Here is a 22,685-nt window from a genome sequence, read left to right as displayed (position 1 = left end):
GACCTTCAATTATATTTTCATTGCCTGATCCTTTTACTTTTGATAGCCATATAATCACAGTCACAAATAGGAGAAAGGTCTCAACAAAATACATATGCATGCTAAGCACTTTGCCAGGCTCGAATTATGCATTCTTCACAGTTTAAAAACAAATAAGGAAATAAATGCATTAGCATTGCATAGTAGAAAATGCATATGAATGCAATTGAGGTAATTCTCAAACAGACCTAAGGGGAATTGGTGAAATTTTAATTTTAGTATCCAGAGCAAAGATTGCATGGTGGGTTGAGAGGGAGCCTGTTATTAACTTTGTCTTTTCAATTTTTCACACACGAGAAGGAGAAGCTGTGAAGAATCTTCCTTCGCCCTCTTCAGACTTAGGGTAAGTTCGTTTTCCTTGACAATTAGGCATCATAATTACAGCCTTTCCCGCACCTGTTCTGACGTTCCCAGACTTGAACTATCACTACTATCAGTCTTTGCAGGATGTAGAGAATACTTGACATTTTCCTAGCCTACCAATTTGAAACGTTTAAAATAAGGTCAAATAAAATTTGAGATTAAATTAAAGAACTTCTAGTACTCATTGGACTACTGCAAGAAAGTCAAACTTTGTCACCTGAGAATGGTTAATGTGCAAGTGCTCGTGCATCCTGGAGAAAGGCCGCTCTTTCCCCCACACGTGCCCCGACATCTGGCCGTCCCGGTTTCTGTCATACTGCGGTTACGCACGCACTTCTCTGCCGTGGGTAGCACAGAGGGGAGAGCAGGAAACCACCTTCCTTCACCCCATGGGCTGTAGACCCGGCTCCCAAGGCATGGGTTTTTAACCTACATGTATGTTCACACGCAAGTGCACATGCAGCACAGCACGCCTTCCCCACCCCTACTCCATGCCTCCCCCTCGCTTGCTGCAGCTGGAATGAATCCTCTCCCAGGGCTGGGAGTGGGGTCATCCCTGTCCCTGTGCTGTCCCCGTGGGGGCACTGGGGACATGTGCTCTGGGACACTGTCGCTGAGGGCACTACCGAGGAGGGGCGTGGACTGACTGGAGACTCAGCGATGCTCCTCCCTGTCCGTCTGGCTGTGTTCAGGACCCTGGACAGTTACTCACAATAACCCGGCAAGTCTCTTAGCGCCCAACCTGCCCGTCTTATTTCCAAGTCCCGAGGAAGCTCCTCCTCGCCACTTTCCCTGCCATGGCGTGATTCATAATAAGGACATCAGGATCTTCTCTCCTTGGTTAGGGGATGACCTGCAGACGTTTGCTCACCCGTCTGTACTCAGAGCTGCAGCAGTGACCATGGAGCAATGGGCCACGGCCCCGACCCTATGCAAGCAGAGTCTCTGCAGGATGCCCCACTTCATCCAAAATCCCCACAACAGCTGAGCTGGCACCACCCCTCGCCACTGTCATGAAACATCCAGTTTGGGGTGGGGACAATATGTTAAACCTGCCTTCCCATGGGTTCTGAAGAATTTGGAAAACAAGTGTAAAAGGAGACTGACATGTCCCATTCACAATGACATAGGCGGCCTGAGTCAGCACCTGGGTGTGACAGCCTGAGGACCCAGCTGAGCCCCAGATTCAGATTCTGCAGACAGCCACAGCAGGCCCTAGAGGACTCTGGCCACGTGAAACTGGCCACGTGGGCAGCTGGACAAACCTTCCTTCTCTGCAGGCAGATTGTTCCCAGTAGGAACAAGAGCAGAGCTGAGATGAGCATCCCCAGGCTGCCCTCTGGCACAGAGCGTTTTCCACCCGCTCGCGGTGAGTGAGCCACACGAGAAAGACAGAAGAAGGATGTTGGAGCCAAAGAAATATCCTGGAAGGTTTCTTATATGACCATACTCAGTGTCTCAACAGTTAATAGAACACCACGGCGGCTTTGGACTGGCAAGAACACCTAAAGCCCAGAGCCCTTAGACATACAGATTTGTGTACCTTGATGGATCAGGAAACCTGACAATCTAAACGGATAGTGGAAAGCAGAGAATGCGGGCTCTAATCAGAAAAGGAATATTATGAAGATTTGCCATGACCTGACCATGAGTTATAAAAATTGTGATTTTAACATTTACTCATTGCTTTCAAGCATCGTAGTGGGTGTGTGTGTGTGTGTGTGTGTGTGTGTGTGAATACATATATTTTAAACTGATTTGCTATACTTATTTGTCACTTTGCTACTATTTTATATAGGGAATGTTAGTGATAATTAAGTTTAAAATTTAGTTTATGATTTAGTTATATCAAAAAGGATTCTGAGAGAACTCAAGGAAGAATAGCTATCCACTGGAGACTTGGTACTACTGCAGGTGTCAACTTGTAAAATATTAGTTGTCTCTCCTTGTGGGGGGCAAAAGGAGTGGGTAAGAGAGAACAGCAATAGTCTAGGTGTCAGCAACTCTTGTGAACCTCAAGTTTGGAAAGGGGTTGTGGGGTGCTGGGCAGCAGCTGAATCTGTATCACGTTGGCCGTGGGGCACAGGAGATGCAGGCACCTGCCTGTTGGAGAGACCCCTTAGGGCAGGTGAGGAGCCAGGACCCACAACCTGGAGGGACCTTCCTGTTCCCTATACCTTGGCAGTCACAGCAAGTACTCACAGCTAAGTAAGCCAACCAGATCTTTCCTTCTGGGAATTTGCATTTGAAGGATTCTAAAGACATAGGGACATTGAAAGATAACTTGTGATGCTCCCCATGGGGCTGAGACCTATGGCGGTGGGGTCCAGAGTGAACTAGAGAACTGCAGGGGAGTGAGTGACAACGGGACCACAGCTGGCCTTGCCAATAAATATGTTTTCTGCTGAAAGTATTCAGAGTTGGTTTTGGTCTTTTATAATAGAACACAAGGCAGAGAGACGTAGCAATTGAGTCTACCTGGGTGTCATAGATGGGACAGGTCCCAGGAAAGGGTCCACGTAACAAGTTAGGAACTAAGCAACTTGCTAACGCACATAATCAGCATAAATTACTTATTTTAACGCTGGTTACTTGGTTTCAAAATCAGCAGTAGGGCTCAGAGGTTTTTGTTTAAGTAGCCAGATCCTGACAGCAACTTATGATTTATTTGCCTTTATTGCTCTAGAGATATATGAAGAGAAAATAATGGAAGAAAATATGTAAATAAACCTGGCTTTGTTAAAACTGATCAAAAGAGAAAAATGATATTTTCTATGAGAATATATTGTTAACATTTACATGTTTATATTTGATTCTACTTAAATTAGATAAATATTTTGAAAATAAGACATTCACTTAATTTACAATAATACTTGTAAGAATAAAAATCAGTTATAAGACATTTTCTACTAACATGTGAGACCATAATTGAAAATCTTGATTAAAAGGTATCACTTATTTTTCTATGGCATTACTGAATAGCATCTTAAAATCATCTAGGAATTCCCAGAAAATAGCCTTATTAGAAAAAGCCTATTTCTGTTTTACTCCCTCTCTACTTTAAATTATTCATTCTTGCAAAGCATACTTTTACTGCAGTTCATTAATTTTTAGAATCTATAGGTTTGTAGAACTCAATTTCCTTAATCATGCATGTAAAATTATTAGAATTTTTTATCTTGCTGATTTCAGCAAGTGTGTGGAACCACACAACATCGCCTCCAGCGAAACATGTAGCATCTAGCAGAAAAGGGAAAATGATTCTTATTTTTTCTTAAAATGAATTTTCTGTTTCAATAACTTGTATTCAAATCATTAGGGCAAACATATTACTTTATTTTCTTTTGTTCATATTTTCGGCAAAAAAAATATTGGAAATAACATTTGCACCCATTCTAAAATATTTAACTATACTATGAGTGATGTAGTTAAGTTTCCCAGTAACACGGGCCTGCTTTACAGGTAAATGCATTTAAGCTGAAAGCAACTGTAATGAAGTCAAGCCCTTGTGTTACAAGTTTTTCTTTATACTTTCCCCACTAAGCACATAATTAAAAAAAAATCTAATATGAAAATGATCACAGAAGCATGGTAACCCAGGACAATAAAATTTTACTTAGATTCAGGTGTAGTACTAACTCCCCTACCCAAAATGCTAATTACATTAAATTCCAGTGTGTGTGATCTGAGAATTTTGGTTTTATTTAGTACTGTTTTCAAAAAGAGGCAACTATCCCTCTGGAACACAAATGTTATAGAGAGAATGTGAATGACAAACCTGCATGAGATGCTTTGCACGAAACCCTCACGTGACACAGTTTCATCTCAAAAGTGTGCGGAAGATCCTTTCAAGTGTAAGATGAGCGGATCAAGACTGCACTTGTCATTTCTGTGTCCTGACCTGAGTCTTTCCCAACCAACGTGGGAGCCGAGGTCCCCGCCGCCCACACGTCTGCATCCCACAGGTACGGGATGGGCGGCAGCACCTGCACCCCTTCCTTCTTTAACCACCTGGTCCTGCGTCCCGAAGAAATCAGAGTCCTGGGCGTGGACCAGGCCTCGGTTCCCCCACCAAGAGCTAACAATGCCTTTTACCTTCATCTTCCAACTTGAGTAAGATACACACAAAGAAATTAAAGGCTTTTGTTTGTTTGTTTCTGTAACCAAATAGCTCTGGATGTCCTTACTCTCTCCTCTCTCTTCTTAAGACTTTTACAAAAACATCCAAGACAGAACCCTTATTTTATGGATGAGAACATGGATGAGAACTGAGGAAATGTAAATTCAAGGAAGGTGAGGAAAACCCCATGGAATCCCCTAATGTGAATTTGCTGCCATCCCTTCCCTGGCTCGCACACAAGGGGTGGGGTGTGGAGAACCTCTAAATCACTGTCTGCTTATATTTTTTTCTGCCCACCTGGAGCAGTTACCACTCAGATCACATCAAGATCCAATTTTTTTTTTTTTTTTGAACTGTGGGAACAAGAGAACCCTGGGACCTTTTCTCTGTTTCCCTCACTCAGGAGTCTAGAAAGGAAGTTTCCAGAAGAAAGGTAAGAAGCTTTAAACTGATTTGAAATTGGGTTTGGGTGATATTTCTTAAAATCTCATGAATTGAGTCTAATTTAAAGAAAGGTTAGGTGGAAGGGCCTGTCCATGGGGCGTTACCCCATCCTAAATTGTTTATGAATTTAAATTTATCTAAATCTGACACTTAGCCACACAGTCTAAACTGAAATTACTTGAAATATTAATAATATAGACTATATTAACAATCCAGTTGAACTCTGAAAAGACACGGTTGTTTGACCAGCTGTCGCTGAGCCTATGTGTTTATTGAAATTGAATTCTTTCTTAAATATTATAATTGCATGCTAAAATTCTCCATCGAGTTCCTTTTTAAGTCCCTGTCCAAAGACTCAAACTCCTGAATATCTTTCCTATTATGTTTGCTTTCTCTTAGTTTTCTGACGTTTGCTTTTGGCTCCAGCATGTTAAGTGTTTTTAAAATTAAATCCCAGACACTATACAAAAAGTCTAGAGCTGATCTGACATGACAGGCTGTGTTATCTTTCTCCCGATAGGAGTTTAGTTTGCTCCTGGCACCAGCTAAGGTCAGCACTGATCACCTTACTAAAGTCTCAGCTTGGACTGGTCCAAACGTGATCTTAAATCTCCACAAAGCCAGTTTGTTTATGGTCCTGGGTGCTGCCCTCCTGCATTGTCACAGGTTCTTACTCCATTTCCCCTCTCAGCCCCAGAGGCAGCCTGAACATCTGCGTACCTACCTATCGCAACTTTCCTGTCATTGGCTTCTCTGCTGCGTCCCCTTTAAAATTAGGAAATCTTCAAGGCAAACATATGGCACTCCATGCTAGCCCTGCATGTATATGCCTTTTTTCTGAGACCTTTATTCCTCAAATCCCCATAGTATAATAGCTTTCTGATGCCTTTTTGCATGAAAGAGTGTTCCCCAAAAACTCATACGTTGAAATCCTAACCTCCAAGATTACTATACTTAGACATAGGGTCTTTAAGAGGTAATAGAGTTTAAACGGGGTTATAGGATTGGGGCCCTAGTTCAACAGGATGACAGCCTATGAGAAGAGACAGAAATCTTCACACTGGGAGCAGAGCCTACACTGGACCCCGCCATGCGACACCTGATCTCACACTCCAGAGCTGTGAGAAATAACTTCTGATGTTCAAGCCCCCACCGTGTGGCACTTTGTAATGGCAGCTCCAGCTGAGTCACAGACCTGAAGACAGGTGTCTCAGGATGTGTCTGCATGCCCTACCTTTCCGCCTTGTTCCTGGCAGGCTGGCTTGTTGCAAGCTTGTCTGCCATAAGAAACATCAATAGATGTCCTAGGCTGGAAATGAAACCAAGACCCTGGACCCCAGCCGCAGTCCCAAGGAAAGATAAGCCGCTGATCTCTTGGCCGGAGCTTAGTATTAAGGATCAGCAGGAATCATAAAATTACAAGATACTGAATACATCAACTGGATACACTAATTTTAAATATATATACCCCCACACACATATAAATATGTAAAATGTTTCACATATTTTCCCACCATGAGTGGAACTTACGGTTCCGTTTTCCAACTGTGGTGTGACAGGAACTGAGAGTCGCCTGAGAATGACCCCACATGACGCTAACACATCAGTGGCTGCAGCTTCTCGGACGCTGGCAGAAGACAGGAGACTCCTGTGTCAGAGATAAGAAGATGACTTGTTACAGCAATACTATTTTATTTTCTAAGTTGAATGCAGTTTTCTTAACCACTTAAATATGTAAAAATACTAGTAAAAGATTTCAATGCACATTATATTTAAACTGCTCTCAAAATAAATTTGATTTTCTTTCCTATTAACACAGATTGAGAAACGCTGACCAGTGAGACTCCTGTCCACATCCAAGAATTCGGCAGTTCAAATAAACGGCTTTTAGTTTTTATCAATCTTAAACAGCTTATGTGAACAAGAAACTTTGTTTTCAGTGAAAGAACAAAATACCAGATTAATAAAAACAGGACTCCCACATACAGCTATATTCATATTCTCTCTGAGCAACATAATGTGATTTTGTTATGTGGAATATGTTTAATGGTCCCCATCCTACAATGAGAGGAAAAACACCCGTCATTTAGCCAAGAAGTAATTTTGAAACATAAAGACAGAAAGCCAATTTGCCATGTTTTCTTCTACTGGAAGTAGCTTAACCAGGCGCATGGTTACCAGGTGACTGTTAATTTCAGGGCGTCACTAACGCTGTCTTCTGGTCTTCCCAAACTACTTTGGGTTTACAAATTGATTTTACACAGGGAAAGTAGAAGAGAAGGTCATGGCAGGAAACACTATAGCTGAAAAACAAAGGATGATCAATAAAGTGAATATTTACAAACATTGGCAAGTTTAAGAAAATACAGTAGAGATGGGTCAGAAAACCAGGGCTGGCAACATGAGGCCATTCAGCCGGGAGGCGCCGGGAGTTAGGAAGGAGGGCGGCTCCCAGGACCAGGCAGAGCAGGCTCTTAGAGGAAGAACAGCAGATCTGCACCAGGAAGCAGCACGAGACAAGACAAACCAGTCACTCCTTCCAAGTTTACCAGCGGGGCAAGTACAAACAGAGAGGACTTCCTTTCCCCTAGGGAACGTGTTTAGGGGAATTCTTCCCGGTGGAAACCATAAGTGGGAGAAAAACACCCTCTTCCAGCAATAACCATCTCAATTCCATCATGTGGACATGAGTAATATGGCAGCTGAGGAAACCAGTGACCCAGCTAAGTGACTCCAAGGTCGGGGAAGGTTGGCTGGAGGACAGTGTCCAAAGTGACTGGAACCTGCCATGCTCAGGACAACTGGGGAAGTGCCCCAAACGCCACCAAGAAGGTTTTGCTTTAGGATCCGATGAGGTTTGAATGTGTAGCTATACTTTCAGGAAATGCTCATAAGAAAAGCCCTGCCCCAGGGTTTATAACAAACACATACCCAAATTTATTTAAATAGAAAGGGCACCATCTTCCTAATATATGATTATGACATTAGCACAACCAATTCACACATTAGTTGCGAGAGTCTCAGGAATGGTTCTGTCCGGGCTTTGTTGTTGAACTATCACCCATGAGTCAGATAAGTTTCAGTATAAGAGAAATCGAGAAGTAAAATTAAAAAAATAAAAATAAACTGAAAAAGCACATAAACACTAGAGAGAAAATATTACTGGCTAATATTATTCTACATTAGATTCTAAAAACATAGTTAAGAATTTAAAGTAGCAAATTTTATAGAAAGTCTCATTGTTTTATGATAACCTGGCATTCTCTACCCAATGGACAATTGGATATTATTCTTCACAGCAGATGATACAGTAACTGGAATGGAAAAGAGTTGGAATATAAATATATTTCATGTTGATACTCCTTAAAGTAGTAACATTTTTTTCCTTGTTCTAATATACACTGAAGATTTATATTTCAAGACAATAAAAGAGGATAAAAAGACAAAGAATATTTTTTAAAAAAACTTTTAGTAAGGTTTAAAATGTGCCTTGTTTTGGATTTCATTGATTTTTTTTTTTTGTGGTTGTTGTTCTTTAAGACAAGGCTTTTTCATTTTTAAATATGACATGTGCATTGTTCAGCCACACCACAGAGCGGGACAATTTGTTGCCAACCGTGTCATCAATTCTGTTTTAATCTTCCCTGGGTACTGGAGTAAAACATGCTGAGCTGTAGATTTCCTTTGCTGTGGCAGGAGAAAATTTACTAAGCACTGTTGCTCCCTTTCCTGCTGGTTTCAGACCCACCTTCCTGCGAGCACACACCCCTTCTGCAGCTGGACGCAGCCCTGCGTCGGCGAACCGTGGTGCGTCACAGTGTGTGCTCCATTGATTAACCATGAACACAGTAATGGAACTGCCATTGATCCCTGAAATGGCTCCTCCGAAATCCGTCAGGACAACCGCAGGGTCACTACTCATGTTCCCTGGTGAGGACAAGCTTCGAGCTACCTGACTGCTTACTAACTGCCGTCCGCAATGAACTGCGTACCTTTCCATTACCAGTGGAACAACTGCCGCCACAGTGGAGTGTATGGAAAATAGATAAAGAGGCTTCCAAACCTCACAACTGCAGAAAGAACAGTTTGCAAGACAGAGTTTGGGAATTTTCCATCTGGAAAATAACTCTCTTGTACAACAGGAAGTATGAAGTGGCACCATCTTGTGTTCTGAAGTTCCAGAATTTACCAATAAAAGATCTGGCTGCTTCTTAACATCACTTTTAAGTTCTCAAAGGCTTTTCATATTTCCATTACTTGCTTATTTCTCAAGGTTTTATAAAGTGTCCTTCCTAAGAATGAGGGAGATCATGAAGTCATGACTAAGCAATATCAAATGGCTATTTGAGTGCCACTAAAGGCAAGACTCTTAAGTCAGCTCTCCTGCCCAACCATCTTCCACCTATCCACCCATCCACTCATCCATCCTCCCATCCATCTACCCATGCACCTATCCACCCACCCACCTATCCACTCATTCACCCACCCACCCATCCACCCATCCATCCTCCCATCTACCCATGCATCTATCCACGCACCCACCTATCCACCCATCCACCCACCCACCCACCCATCCATCCATCCATCCACTCATCCATCCATCCACCCACCCACCCCCCAACCACTCATCCACTTATCCACCCATCCATCCACTTATCCACCCATCCACTTATCCATCTATCCATCCACCCACCCATCCACTCATCCATCCATCCATCCATCCATCCATCCATCCATCCATCCATCCGTCCATCCATCCATCCTCCCATCTACCCATGTACCCATCCACCCACTCACCCATACACCCACTCACCCATCCACCCATCCACTCATCCACCAATCCATCCACTTATCCACCCACCCACCTATCCACCCATCCACCCGTCTACCCATCCATCTATCTATCCTCCCGTCCCTCCATCCAGTTATAATAATGTGTATGTTTTTTTATTTTCCTATTATTTCAATCAAATTCAGGGAATTTAACAACAACAGCAAAACTTATGTGTGGTCTAGAGAAATTCAGGAAAAATGCATCATCTGAACACAAAATATGTGTGCATCACCATGTCTCTCTACCTCCAGGTGAAATTACTTTGAACATTGAGAGTAGAGTTTATTCCTATTGAAAGAGAAACATGTTTAGAGTGAAGCCTTTTGGGCAAAGGAGGATTGAAATTTTTTATGTTTTATAAGTAATACTCTAATCAGGTCTGGGCAGAGTGGGGAAGTCACATGAGTCAGTGCTGGACCCATGACAGACTGCAGGGTCAGGGTCAGGGTTAGGGTTAGGGTTAGGGTTAGGGTTAGGGTTAGGATTAGGGTTAGGGTTGGGGCCATCGTTCCCTGACAGCAATGAGAAGAAGTTAATAGACCCTGCCTCGCTCTGAAGCAGAAGCCAAGAAAGCCATTCCTGACACCAACCACTGGCTGGCCACATCACTGCTGAGAGTTTCAGGGCTGTTATTTGCAAAAGAACAACAGAGATCTTGTGCGTGATGCATCTTGGTGCGGGGCTGCCATGCATCCATTCCTCCTTTCCCGCCTGCGTCCCAAGGGCACTTTCTTGTCTTTCCTTACAAGTGAACGCTGGCCCAGCCACTGACCCCAGCAGGTGCTGCATAGTGGGATCATAGGTGTTTTGTTTGGGAGGGTGGGTGGAGAGAGACATGTCCGGGTGTAGGAGAGCTAGCGTGTTGAGGGAAACTACTGGAAACAGCACAGACCCCAGCAGGTGACTTGATGGGGCCGGGGCCCGGGAGGGCCACCAGGTGAGGAATGGGAAAGACATCTGGGAAGGGCCATGGTGCAGAGTGTAAGCCACGCCAGCATGGGCATGGAAATCTGGAGAATCCCAGGCAGGGGAGCTTTAGGGTTGATTTTGTCATATCCCTCTGGGTGTGTGCTTGGAACCTGATAAACTCAGCAGGAGCAACAGGACCTGCTGTGTCTACAGCAGAGGTGGCCTTAATGCCTTTTTCTTCCACGTCCAAAATGTCCTGGCACTCCTTCTAATAGACGATCAGATAGAACTCTGTTAGGTACCATGGCTCCTTACTATTGGTCTTTGGAGCACACAATAAGTGGTCCTTGGATAGGTTATGGCAGCTGCTTACAAACTGACTTTGTGCAGGATTCTTCACAGGGGCAGGGCAGGCTCTGGGTCCCCTGGGACGCCTGTCTACACCCGCATCAGCAGAGGCTGAACAGCTAGGATGCCGATCCTTCTGGTTGCCAAATAAAAATAACCAACAAGCGGGGACTGGGGACACAGAAGTTGCACGTCTACAGATGATGGGCTATACTTAAACAGAGCAAATAGATCACGCTACTTTCCAATAAAAGTACAAAACAACCTTTATCTAGAAAAAGGAAAGTCACGGTGACTCATATTTTCATGCTGAAAACAGAAGGATCACCATATGGGAAAAAACTCAGATCCAGAGGCCATGTGTTCGAGTAATACATGTCAAATAAATTAATGTCTCAGTCAATACGGATCCATTGTGTTGGGCAAACACCCTGCAGTCAATGCAACAATCACACTCAAGATTAAGAAGGAGTGGTAGATGAAATCTCGTGTTTTGTAACAAATATTACTTATTTAAAGAATTAAATTTTAGAAAAACTAAATCTCTGTGAATTCCGCCTCCAACCTAGCAAGCACAGTAACTCACTAGAGGCTGACAGCTGACACTGCACCGTGTTCTCTCGGTGGCCCAGATGCTAAAACATGACTTCATGTACACGGATATTTTGATGCCCTCACTTCTGGCTTATAAGGAGATAGTTTCACCTGAATTTTTAAAATATGTTTGAAGACTGACAATATGATATTAAATCCAACTATTAAGTATACTTCGTGTTTTCTTTTGTGAGTGACCAAAATGTCACCCAGGGAAGGGACAGTTAGAAAGAAACAGAGGCTGGTTCGTCCAGGCCCTTCCCGATGGCCTCCCGGTTCACAGGGGGCCAGAGGACAGCAAGGCGGCGCTTTCTTCATTTCTGAAAATAAGAGATTCATGTTGCTCATCTGATTTAAATCAGTGGTAATTATCAAATGTGTTTTGTGTAGAAATGATTATACTTGAGTAACGCAGTGTGTGCTTGGAATGAAACCACTAAAATTTGAGCTTGGCTACCAGTAGTGAATGTTTCATCCTTTAAATCAACATATTTGTTCAATATCAGCATTAGTAGAATCTATGAGTACACACACACACCCACACCCCAGTGTAGGAATATGTTATGCACGCAGACACACATGCACACATCCCACACATGTATGTACCAGTAGGGGAATACACACGTATATCCTTACGTGGGACATGTATAAAATATTTCCGAAACCCATCCTCCCCGGGACCCTAAATCAAGCCTGGACCGTGCAGCTCTCGTCTGGGTCGGACAGGACACTTGGCTTCGTCTGGGCTGACCCTGCGCTTTCTTCAGGACAAAGCACTGAAGAGCCTGTGCCCTTATGGCTTTTCCAGTGGAGATGAGGCATGAATCTAGAAGCCCCTAGGGACTTTATGCCATACTCAGGCCTCTCCCTTGATTCAGACACCAAACAAGCCTGGGCTGGTCCTGTGCTCCTTAAGCGCTGTGGGAACCCACATTTGGAGCAGGTGGCCGCCGTCCAGAACTAGCAGGGCTGCGTCCCCCCCAGTCCTCACGGGGCCAGTGGCCACCAGGGCAGAGCACAGGGCAGAGACACAAATAGCAGAGACGTCCCAGCCTACACACACATGTGAATGAGGTGGGAACTTACTGAAGAAAATCACAAAAGAAACCGCGAAGAAGAGTAGAACGTTCTTAGATCAAACCTGAAAGTATGTGTGCCATACAAATATCAGGTAAAAATATGCAAAGTTGTACCCAGTTAACAGGAAAAGCTTCCTGAAAGAGCAAGAGAATTTTGTTCTATCAAGTGATGCCAACAATCCTCCTCAGTTGGTTCTAAGAGGAATGATGAAAAACATAAAAGTAGAAACAATTTTAGTTTAAAATTCCTTCCATAATCATATGCCAAAAAGAATTTCTCTCCCATAATACTTGAAACATATATTTGCAAAGCAAAAATAATAGAGATGAAATCTATATATACTTCATACAGATTATTTAATGAAGGAATTTTCTAGAGAAAATCAAATTAAATCAATAATAAGGTATAAAAACTTAAAGATATTTCTTAAAAATTACTTAGAATACAAGTTCAATTTTCATCAAACTTCAAGACATTTAATATCCTCACTTTTAAAGTGCTTTCCCAGTGGCATCAGTTTTAATGATTTATATAATTTGAAGTGGTTATTTTCCATACTTCATTACTTCCCCCAAAATGATCATTGATTTAATAATTACTTGATATTTTAAAGCCTGAAGACACAGTGTCCTTGAAAATGTTTTAAATGTCTTTTTCTAAAGCAAAAATAAATTACATGAACTTAGAGGTGATTTATTTTTTTCAACAAAAATAAAGATCATTTTATTTTATCTTAATTAAGACTGTTTAGTAACATACCTTATTGAAGAACTCAACATACTGCTTGTTAACAGACAGTAAAGTAAGGCATTTCTCCATACAATATGCAAATACTGTTGTATTTTACTAGAATGGCCCAGAATTATCTGTAGACAACATATTATCAACTGGTTTCTCTTTAGCATCTTTCTCACTACTCTGATGCTTGACTTTTGTGTATATAAAGTCAGCTGACATTTAAGTTAGAAAAGTTTGATTAATTTTGATTATTCAATTAGTCACTTAATATTTACATGTAAGTCTAGTCCTGTAGACACACTGAAGAATTTAATCAAGCTTATAGTTTATTCCACTGCACATTTTTTGCAAAAACTAAACTAAACTACATACAAGTAGGTGTGATGGGAGATGTATGTTCTCTACTCTGGAGAACTTAACACTGTAGATGAGGTAAGTGGGGAAAATACATTTTATGTCGAGAACCATACGCAGTTACAGTCTGAACTGACATGCGTCTGATGATCACCAAGGTCTTGTGGTTTGGAATTAGTGAAAACACCTGGGGCTTGTCTTAGGCAACACCAGTATAAAATCAATATGTCGTCTTCAGTAAAATATGTATGTAAGGCTTTTTGGCGGTGGTGAAAAGAAAAGACAGAGAGAAAGAGTGGGGGCCAAACCACGTGGCTTTATTATACACTCTTGGATAAGGTTCTGGGGCCCCAAGAGAGGGAGGCCCCAGAAGTCGCCTCCATTTGAAGGGGCTGCCTAGGGACTGGCTTATACCCTTTGGGCCTGGCTAGGGACTTTTGGCAGGAAGAGCTGGGATTTCCATTGTGACCTTGGGTGGTCATTGAGAAATAGGAGAAGTTGGAGGTATTTGTGGAATTCAGGAGCAGAAACTTCTTTTCAGGGTGCAAATCTGAGGGTGGTTCCTCTAAGCGAGGGGTGGGGGGACTAGCAGTTTTGTCCTTGGCATGTCTGGTGAGCCTTTTCTCTTTTTTTATCTAGGGAAGGGAGGGGGCCCGCCACTAGCCTTACAATGTACTCCTGTTTAAGACCTGCATTTCAGAATACCTGCTTTAGAAAATTACCTTACCGTCTCTCTTTTTGTCTTTCTTCTTTGAATGTCTGTGATATTTATCTTCATGGTAGGAATTTCTGATCTTGTGTTAACGTGAGTCAGTTTTGAAAAAAAAAAAATCAGAATGCAGCTCCTTTCCCAGGTTTTATCCAGGGGTATTTGCCAAAGTGCGCATGCCCTGTGAAGCCCAGCAGGTCTCCAGCATCGCACCTGCCACCCCTACACGCAAACTAATGCATAAATGATTTTACTCTGTACAAGACACATAGCTAAGGCTTTTCTTCCAATGTCTTAAAAGTGTGACCATTGGAATTCATCAAGTTATCTTCCAAATGGATAAAAACAACGTATTGATCTCATCTTTGCATATAACCATTTGTTTTCTTGAAATCAAATTCTGTATAGTTTATAGGAAAATATATTACTGAGAAGCAGAGAAAAATTCCACTCAGATGGTTTAACTTTGTTTGTTTGAAGAATCTTTGACTCCAAAATTTTACTATTTCCCCCCAAATAACTGAATATAAAAGTTTATGTCAGCCTAGTGCAAATTTTGAACTAAAAAACAAGTACAAAGAGGTTACGGGTGTTTTTTTCATTTTACTTATTTCTTTTCTTTTTTAAAATTTCAGAATATTATGAGGGTATGAACATTTTGGTTACCTATATTGCCTTGGCATCACCCAAGCCAGAGCTACAAGCGTGTCCATCCCCCATACGGTGCACTCACATCCCTTAGTTATGAGTTTATCTATCCCCTCCCCGCCCTCCCACCTGCCTGGCATCTGACAAATATTACTTCCATGTGAGCATCTAAGTGTTGATCAGTTAGTACCAATTTGATGGCGAGTACATGTGGTGCTTGTTTTTTCTGTTTTGTTTTGCTTTAATATCTACAGAATGCAGTGGGATTCACAGGCTCTGGCTCATTTCTGTGTCAGTAACAGGATGGATGGACAGGGTGGGGCTCTGGATCCCAGCACAGTGCAGGACCTGATGCCAGGAGAGCAGCAGGCTTTCCCTGAGTGTCCACTGGGGGGACAGGCAGAGCACATGGCGGGAAGGGCAGGCACCTGCTCCCAGCACAATCTGTGTCTCCTTAAGGACCTGCCTCACAACTCCTATATGATGGAGGTGGGAGCTGCTCTGTTTTGGGGGCCAAGAATATGAGTGAATCGTGGCCCCACTTGCCAAAAACATTCTCTCAGCAGGTGATCTCATTCAACCCCATGGTTTTAAATGTGTTGGTGTGTTGGTGAAACCTCTAATCACTGTTACATTTGGTTGTCAATAAAAGAAACAAGGAATCTTAAAAAGACAGAAGTATTTTCTCCTTGTGAAAGAATTCCAGAGACAGCATGGAGGATGGGACCCGGACCCAAAGGGATGAAGCATGTCTCCATCCAACCTCAGAATCCCCCATTCCCCTCCACGGAGCACAGTGGGCGGCTTGGTAGGCGATCAATAAACCAAACGTTTGTTGAATGAGTTAAAGTTTTAACACTGCAGAGTCAGACGTAGGCGCTGTAGAGATGAGTCCTAGCTCTGCCTCTATCTCGGCATGCGAAATGGCGAATCACTTGATCTCTGCAGATCGACTTATTTTTCTGTAGGTTTCTGTGAAGGTCGGATGATGGTGGCTATGTGGAGAGGCTGGTAACGCTGAGGTCTCCTGACTCTCAAAGTTTGGTTTCACTTCCCACACTCACTTTCAGATTCACCTTCAACCCTTGATCCCTGAAACCACCTGCTGACAGGTGTCCATTTCAAAATGTGGCATCAACACTGTGTTTTAATAAATCCTAATAAATAAATATACTTGACTTCAGAAATAGTATTTAGGTTAAAAAGAAGAAAATAAAGCAAAAGCCATTCCTCACAACCTCAGGCCCGGGTCTGTTCTGACTACCACACTGACACAATGGAGCATGATCTACCCGAGATCTCCAAGAGAACTTAACTGGGACTGCATTACCTTTTAGATAGAATGATTTATATATATATATATATATATATATATATATATATATATTTCTTCAATTTCTCCTCCTATCCATTAATGCATATATTCTCTGGGAATACATTCTTTTAAGAAGCTATAGTCTGGTTCTTAATAAATTATTCACAATTCACAAAATTATTTGTGAATATTCACAAAATTATTTGACACAATAAATAAGAATAATACAATTTGGAATATTTAATTATGCTAAACATCAACAATAAAAAGTTCCTCGCCTTTCTGAAGGATGAATTTATAAATTTATTCAAAATTGTGTGGATTCTTTTATGATAGAACATTGTGAAAATGGTTTTAACCTTTTTTAAAAAAAGGAAATCAACAGTTTTGTAGACATTGTTCCAAGAATATAATAAAAATTTCACTCCCATAAAACAAACACAAGATTATTAGAGGACTAAAACCTTATTAAATATGGGAACGTGAGAGTTACCAAGTAATTTTAATAAAGTATTTTGATTCTTTGTATCTTGAATCAAAATTAATAATAACATATGTAATTTTTAGCCTTTCCCACTTTGCACTGTCTTTTCACATCATTTCTCAAGATGTGTTACTCATGACACCATCAGGGATAATGTATGTATGTGTACATATGTTTGTATGCAACACACATACAAGCATTTCACACCAAGGGTGTATAAATATGTATCTCTACTTTTTGCCATATCCTCATTTCTTCCTCACTTATTGTACATTTTGCATATTTGTCACTTATATAATATTGGGTAGGATCAAAAACTTTTTAAAACTTTCTATTATCATTATTGGTTTTTTGAAATTCAGTTGGCTACTGATTCCCATATGCATAGTCTCACCAGGCTTGTAAAGACCCACGAGGGACTAGGAATCGAGGCCGAGCCTGAGCCAGGGCCCCTCTGCCTGTGCCATCCCACACACAGCCTGGGAAGCTCTGGGTTCACAGGGAAGCGTGTTCTCTGCTCACTGTTCTTTGTAATCCTACCCTTAGGACTTAGTCCTTTCAAGTTAAAATGTTAGCCCTGATAAAAGCAAAGCAAACAAAAATAGTATTAATAAATAAATAAAACCACTGTAAGCAGTGAGAAGTCTACTCTAACTGAGGAATGTGATGGCTGGAGAGATGAAAGGTATCATTTTACTGGCAGGAAATGAAACCATGTGTATTAATTTTCATTCACCTTTGTCCTCACCCTTCACATTGCACGTTCCTATTGCTAGACTTCAGTGGATGTTGTCTATGATGGTTATAAGGAAGTTTCAAATATTTAAATCATTATTAAACTATTCTCAGTTAGTCACTGTGTCACTAGACTGCCCGAATAATTAGGAAGCACAATGTGGAGAGAAAAGACCCTTAACTAGAACTCAGGGAACCTGTGTTCTAGGATTAACCCCATTTACTTGTTACGGAATGCTGGGAAAATCAGTCAATTGCTCTGCATTTTAAAGTATTTCTTAACAATGAAGTAAAAAGAATGGACTAGATTTGGGTTCTAAATCTGGTGTCCAAAGATTCAGAAAATTTTGTGTAAAACTTTGCGTATGTATCTATGCGAGTATGCATACTTTTTCTAGAAAGATGTTCACAGCTCGCACAAGATTTTCACAGGGATTTTGACCTATAAGAATTAAGGACTTGAATGACCTCGAAGTACATTTTGTATACTTTAGGAGAAAACTGTATAGTTGTAGAAAGTAGCTATCATATTATTAGTAAATGACAGAAAACTTTAAACCTACTATCAATACCAATTTAAAGAATAATAACAATAAAATAGGAGAATTATTTGCAACACGTCTTAAAATTAACATAGTAATAACTACATAGATAGTTCTTACAAATAAAAAAAAAGAATAACATCATGACAGAAAGAATCAGCAAGGTTCATGAAGAGATAATTGATAAAGGGGAAATATGTACCAAGTGAAGAAAGGATGAAATTCACAAGTAACTTATAAAATGCAAGTTAAAACATTAATAATGTGTGTATACATGCCGGCTGTGTGTGTGTGTGTGTGTGTGTGCGTGCGTGCACCTGCGTGTGTCAGCAGCCGTGGGAGAGGGAGAAGATTGGGGAAGGGGGATGCCCTGTGCGTGTGCGTGTGAGATTCTGGTGTGCAGCTCTGTGCATCATTTTCTACTTGCAACAATAGGGCTGCTGACTTGAGTTGTGACTTTGATGTGAAGACACTGAGAGAGACAGGAAAGGAGCTATTTTAAAGGTTTACCTCAGAATATTAGCATTAAGAGCAATTTTAATTTTCTTTGTTTTTCCAAGTGCTCTTCAATTAACAGGAGGTGTTTTAATAATCAGAAGACAACAAGAAGCATTACTTTGTACTGTGAAGCAAGCGTCAGTTTCCAGAGGAACCCTGGGTTGGTGCACTCCCGTCACAAGTCCATGGGGGGGGGGGTGTTCCTGCAAAGCGACAGCTCTCTGTTTTGGTGGCAGGCCACCACCACGTTCCCAGGTTCAAAGGAGTATTGAGATCAAGGGAAACACTTGAATGCAACTTACTCTTTTTTATTCAAAATGATCTATTCTTTCCTATGTTTTAGACGATCAGCTGCTTCATTTAAATGACTTGCTAGAAAAAAGTCTTTTAATGAAAACCCCACTCTGCTTTTTCATAACTTCTGACTTGAGTGAGTTCAGCACTGGGCTCAGAAAGATATTAATTTAAAAGGAGAAAAAAGACAGGACATAATGAGCTGTAAAAAGACTATACGTCTGGAAAGAATAACAGTGAAGGTTACTTAATAGAAGGCCAATTATTTGACTGGTGCTTGGATCTTGCCTTTTGCAGTAACTTCAACAGGAAAAAATTGGCATAGTTTCTTTACAATATATATAGCATATATAGGATGCAGGACAACCATCCTCAAGCTAGGATATCTCCAAACACACATGTAATCTATAGTGTTTAGGCAACTTAAAATCTGTCTGTGCCCCATCTATATGCTACAAATGGGAAGCGAGAGTAATTGTATCTGTGTATTAGGATCGAGTGGTTAAAAGAATATCTGGCACAAGTAAATATTCACTACTGTTATCACTAATGGTATTAATATTGTCATTGCATTGGACATCAGGAAAATGTTGGCAATGTAACACAGTAAATAAACTATGAAATGAATGCATTACAATGTTACCTAAAATACAGTAATAATTCCTATTAAAAGGTATATATAATGTATAATTATACAAAATATATTATTTGGAGAACTCCAGGCAGATATATCAAAGTGAATGTCTCTTCTTCAGGGCAATACTGAGCAATAACAGGGAGGGCTGACATATCCCAAGGTGCTATGATACAAAACTGAAATTTGTTTCCTGAACGAACCTGAAAAAGCAGGAATCATACCTTATATTTCAATGAAACTACGGTGCATTATTATCGACAGGAAAAAATACTGCCAACAGAGGCGTGAAATGGCCAGGTGGTGGCACTTAGCAGCTAGACGCCAGGTGGGTGTGATAACTTCATGAGGGCAGGGCAGAAGGGGCTGATCTGCAGAGTTCTGGGACTGGGTAATTGAACATGGCGTTTCCAGGGCAAAAGAGACGGTCGGCTGACAAGCTACTTCTGAGTCTGCACCAGCAGACAACACCAAGTGCAAGATGAGCAGGAAACGGAGAGCAGCCGCCCCAATAGCATGACTCCTCCACTAGTTTCCTGACTTGAGTCAATTCTGAGACCTGGAAACCCTGGTGGAGGGGGAGTGGGACCCTGCAGAAGTCACAGGGACCCTGCAGGTAGATGGCAGATTGCCGCACATTCGAGCAGTCAGTCCCCTGACTGCTGCCACCATGCCAGATTCTATCATTTGTGATAGAACTAATGATCATGGTTCCTATTACCTGGCATGTAGCCGCAGATTGGGTGACAATCTTGGTTTCCATTTCTCTAAGATGGTCAGAAACAATTAACATGGAACAGTCAAGTAGAACATAGAATAACATGTATGTTACGTTATACATCTCATAGTTATGGTGACATCCTTGCCCCCTTTCCATAATATTGCCCAAAGAGACCTGGGCCACCTGAACGTCCCTCGGCACAGCACGTCAAGCCACAGCAGGGATGATGTCAAGCAGGGCAGACGGGATGCCCAAGAAGCTGCGAATACCTCAGAGCCCTCGATAGGACACATGAGCTTTGGAAGGTGGCAACTCAGCCCTGCACAGACCCAGGGACTGTCACCTCAGCCAGGTCCCTGGAGGGCCAGTGGTCAGGGGAACATGGGGGTGCCCAGTCTCAGTAAACGGATACTGTTGCATTATGCACCCCTCACTTCCCAGAAGGAAGTATGGCAGGTCTCTTTGGACTCGGGAAGCTCCACACCTGGGAGCACAATTGAAACCACACAGCGGCAGGATCACAATGCAGATTCCTAGCATCCTGGAGCATGGAGTCATGGAGATCAGAGAACACAACCTCTTGAAAATGAATGCATGGAACGCAACCAGCCGCAGGAGAAATGGAAGCTGTGGTGGCCATGACCACACTGCTCATTGTGAGCTGGGGTGGCCCGTGTCCTGCAATCACCCTCCTGGACTGACACAGTGTATCTGGGCCTGTGCCAGTGGCACACCGAGGATGTACAAACTCCAGACCACCTGCCAGGACAACTCCAGGGCATTGTCCCGGCCACTCTGCTCCCTCAGCTCACACCTGGGGCCTCACGGGGAATCCCCGACAGCAAGCAACGGGATGACCGTGAACCTAGCTGGGGAGTACTTGGCCTCCTATTCCTCTGACATGGAACCTCAGCACATCCCGGTCTATGTCTCCTTGTGGCTTTGTTCGAGGACTGTCACCTACCCTATTTCCCAAAAGTGTTCAAATGCCAGACATCATGAATGTGACAGGTACACAATGAGAGCCTGAAACAGACGCACCCGGGAAACAGAAGCCATCTCAGCTGGCTCATTTTTAAAACAAATCTATCTCTAAAACCTCCAAGCAGGTGCTAAGAAAATTATCACAACTACCTAAAAATCTTCATGTAGGAGAAATTCATCAACAGTAACTGCTGTCAAGGTGACAAGAGCAAGGGGAGACGTCGTGTGATGAGCTCCTCATTTAGAGACCACCCTGTCACTTGAAAATGATCTTCAGTTGGCCTCCAATATTACAGCAGGTAAAAAAAAAAATCATGAAAGGCAAGTTCAGAATCATCTAGAGAATATTTTAAATATGAAAAAAAAAAATCCTGGCTGTTTTGACAGGTATTCTTTTTAAAATGTCAGCAAACATCACTGTTCCGAGCACCAATTTCTAGTCATCCTTTAGGGTGGAGAGAGACGATGACAAATTAAACTGAGGGCAAAAGAGAGAGATTCTCAAATTCTCTTTGCATCAGCATGAGTTGAAAAAAAATTATCTCCACATTGTCAAAAGGAGAATCGGAGACAGAATTTCTGTGAACTCTAGCCAAGGCGAGCATACATCTTTCCAGGTTTTTTCCAGCAACTTCCATGGGCATGTAAAAGGTACAGTGACTATCCACAGAGAAGTACAGATGGTTTACTTGCTCGGTTACGCTCTGTGTCAAGAGCCAGCAAAGCAGAGACAGCCTCACGGAAGGGCCCCATCCTGTGCTGCAGCCAAAGGGCAGCACTTCCCCGTCCAGCACTGCTCCACACCCAAAACTGTCCCTCTGTGCCATGAGGAGGGCTCTGAGGGAGTTTGAAGGGACTTGCCTGGGGGCAGGACTGCAGCCCTGCCCACAATACTAGCACGTGTTGCAGAGAGAAGGGCTGCTTGGCACGTTTCTGGAGAAGAAGCAGCTGTTTGGTCTGACCCAGGCCCAGTCTTTCCCAACGTCCTGTGCAAGTCCCTGCTCACCTTCCACTGCATGAAGTCTGGTGACTAAACCTCGGAGGCCGCTGGGGGCCAACGGGCATCAAGAGCCAGCTCTCAGGCTCGCCCAACTCCCTGAGACCTCAATGTTTCCACTGAATGTTTCCCTTAAAATGGAAATTATAGTGTCTGATTTGGAACAAGCTCATTCTAAAGACTAATAGTGGGAAACGCTTTGATTCCTCCAGGAGATGAGGAGGAACAGGAAGAAAAATCTCAGAACTGACAGATGAGCTGCTCCATCTATGTCTGTCTGACTTCAGGGACGCCCTTTGGT

General features: G+C 42.3%; 1 long non-coding RNA gene across 1 annotated transcript in view; it reads right to left on the bottom strand.

Annotated features, from left to right (window-relative positions):
• Positions 1 to 6,501: 6,501 nt before the first annotated feature.
• Positions 6,502 to 22,685, bottom strand: part of LOC105861459 (uncharacterized) — a 49,563-nt gene continuing 33,379 nt past the window's right edge. The window contains exon 3 of the long non-coding RNA XR_001149553.3: positions 6,502 to 6,614. This is a non-coding gene — a long non-coding RNA (uncharacterized LOC105861459). The remainder of the gene's footprint in view (positions 6,615 to 22,685) is intronic.

Source organism: Microcebus murinus, chromosome 25 (genome assembly GCF_040939455.1).
Source record: "Microcebus murinus isolate Inina chromosome 25, M.murinus_Inina_mat1.0, whole genome shotgun sequence".
Classification (NCBI taxonomy): domain Eukaryota; kingdom Metazoa; phylum Chordata; class Mammalia; order Primates; family Cheirogaleidae; genus Microcebus; species Microcebus murinus.
This window is presented reverse-complemented; position numbering and strand designations above follow the sequence as displayed.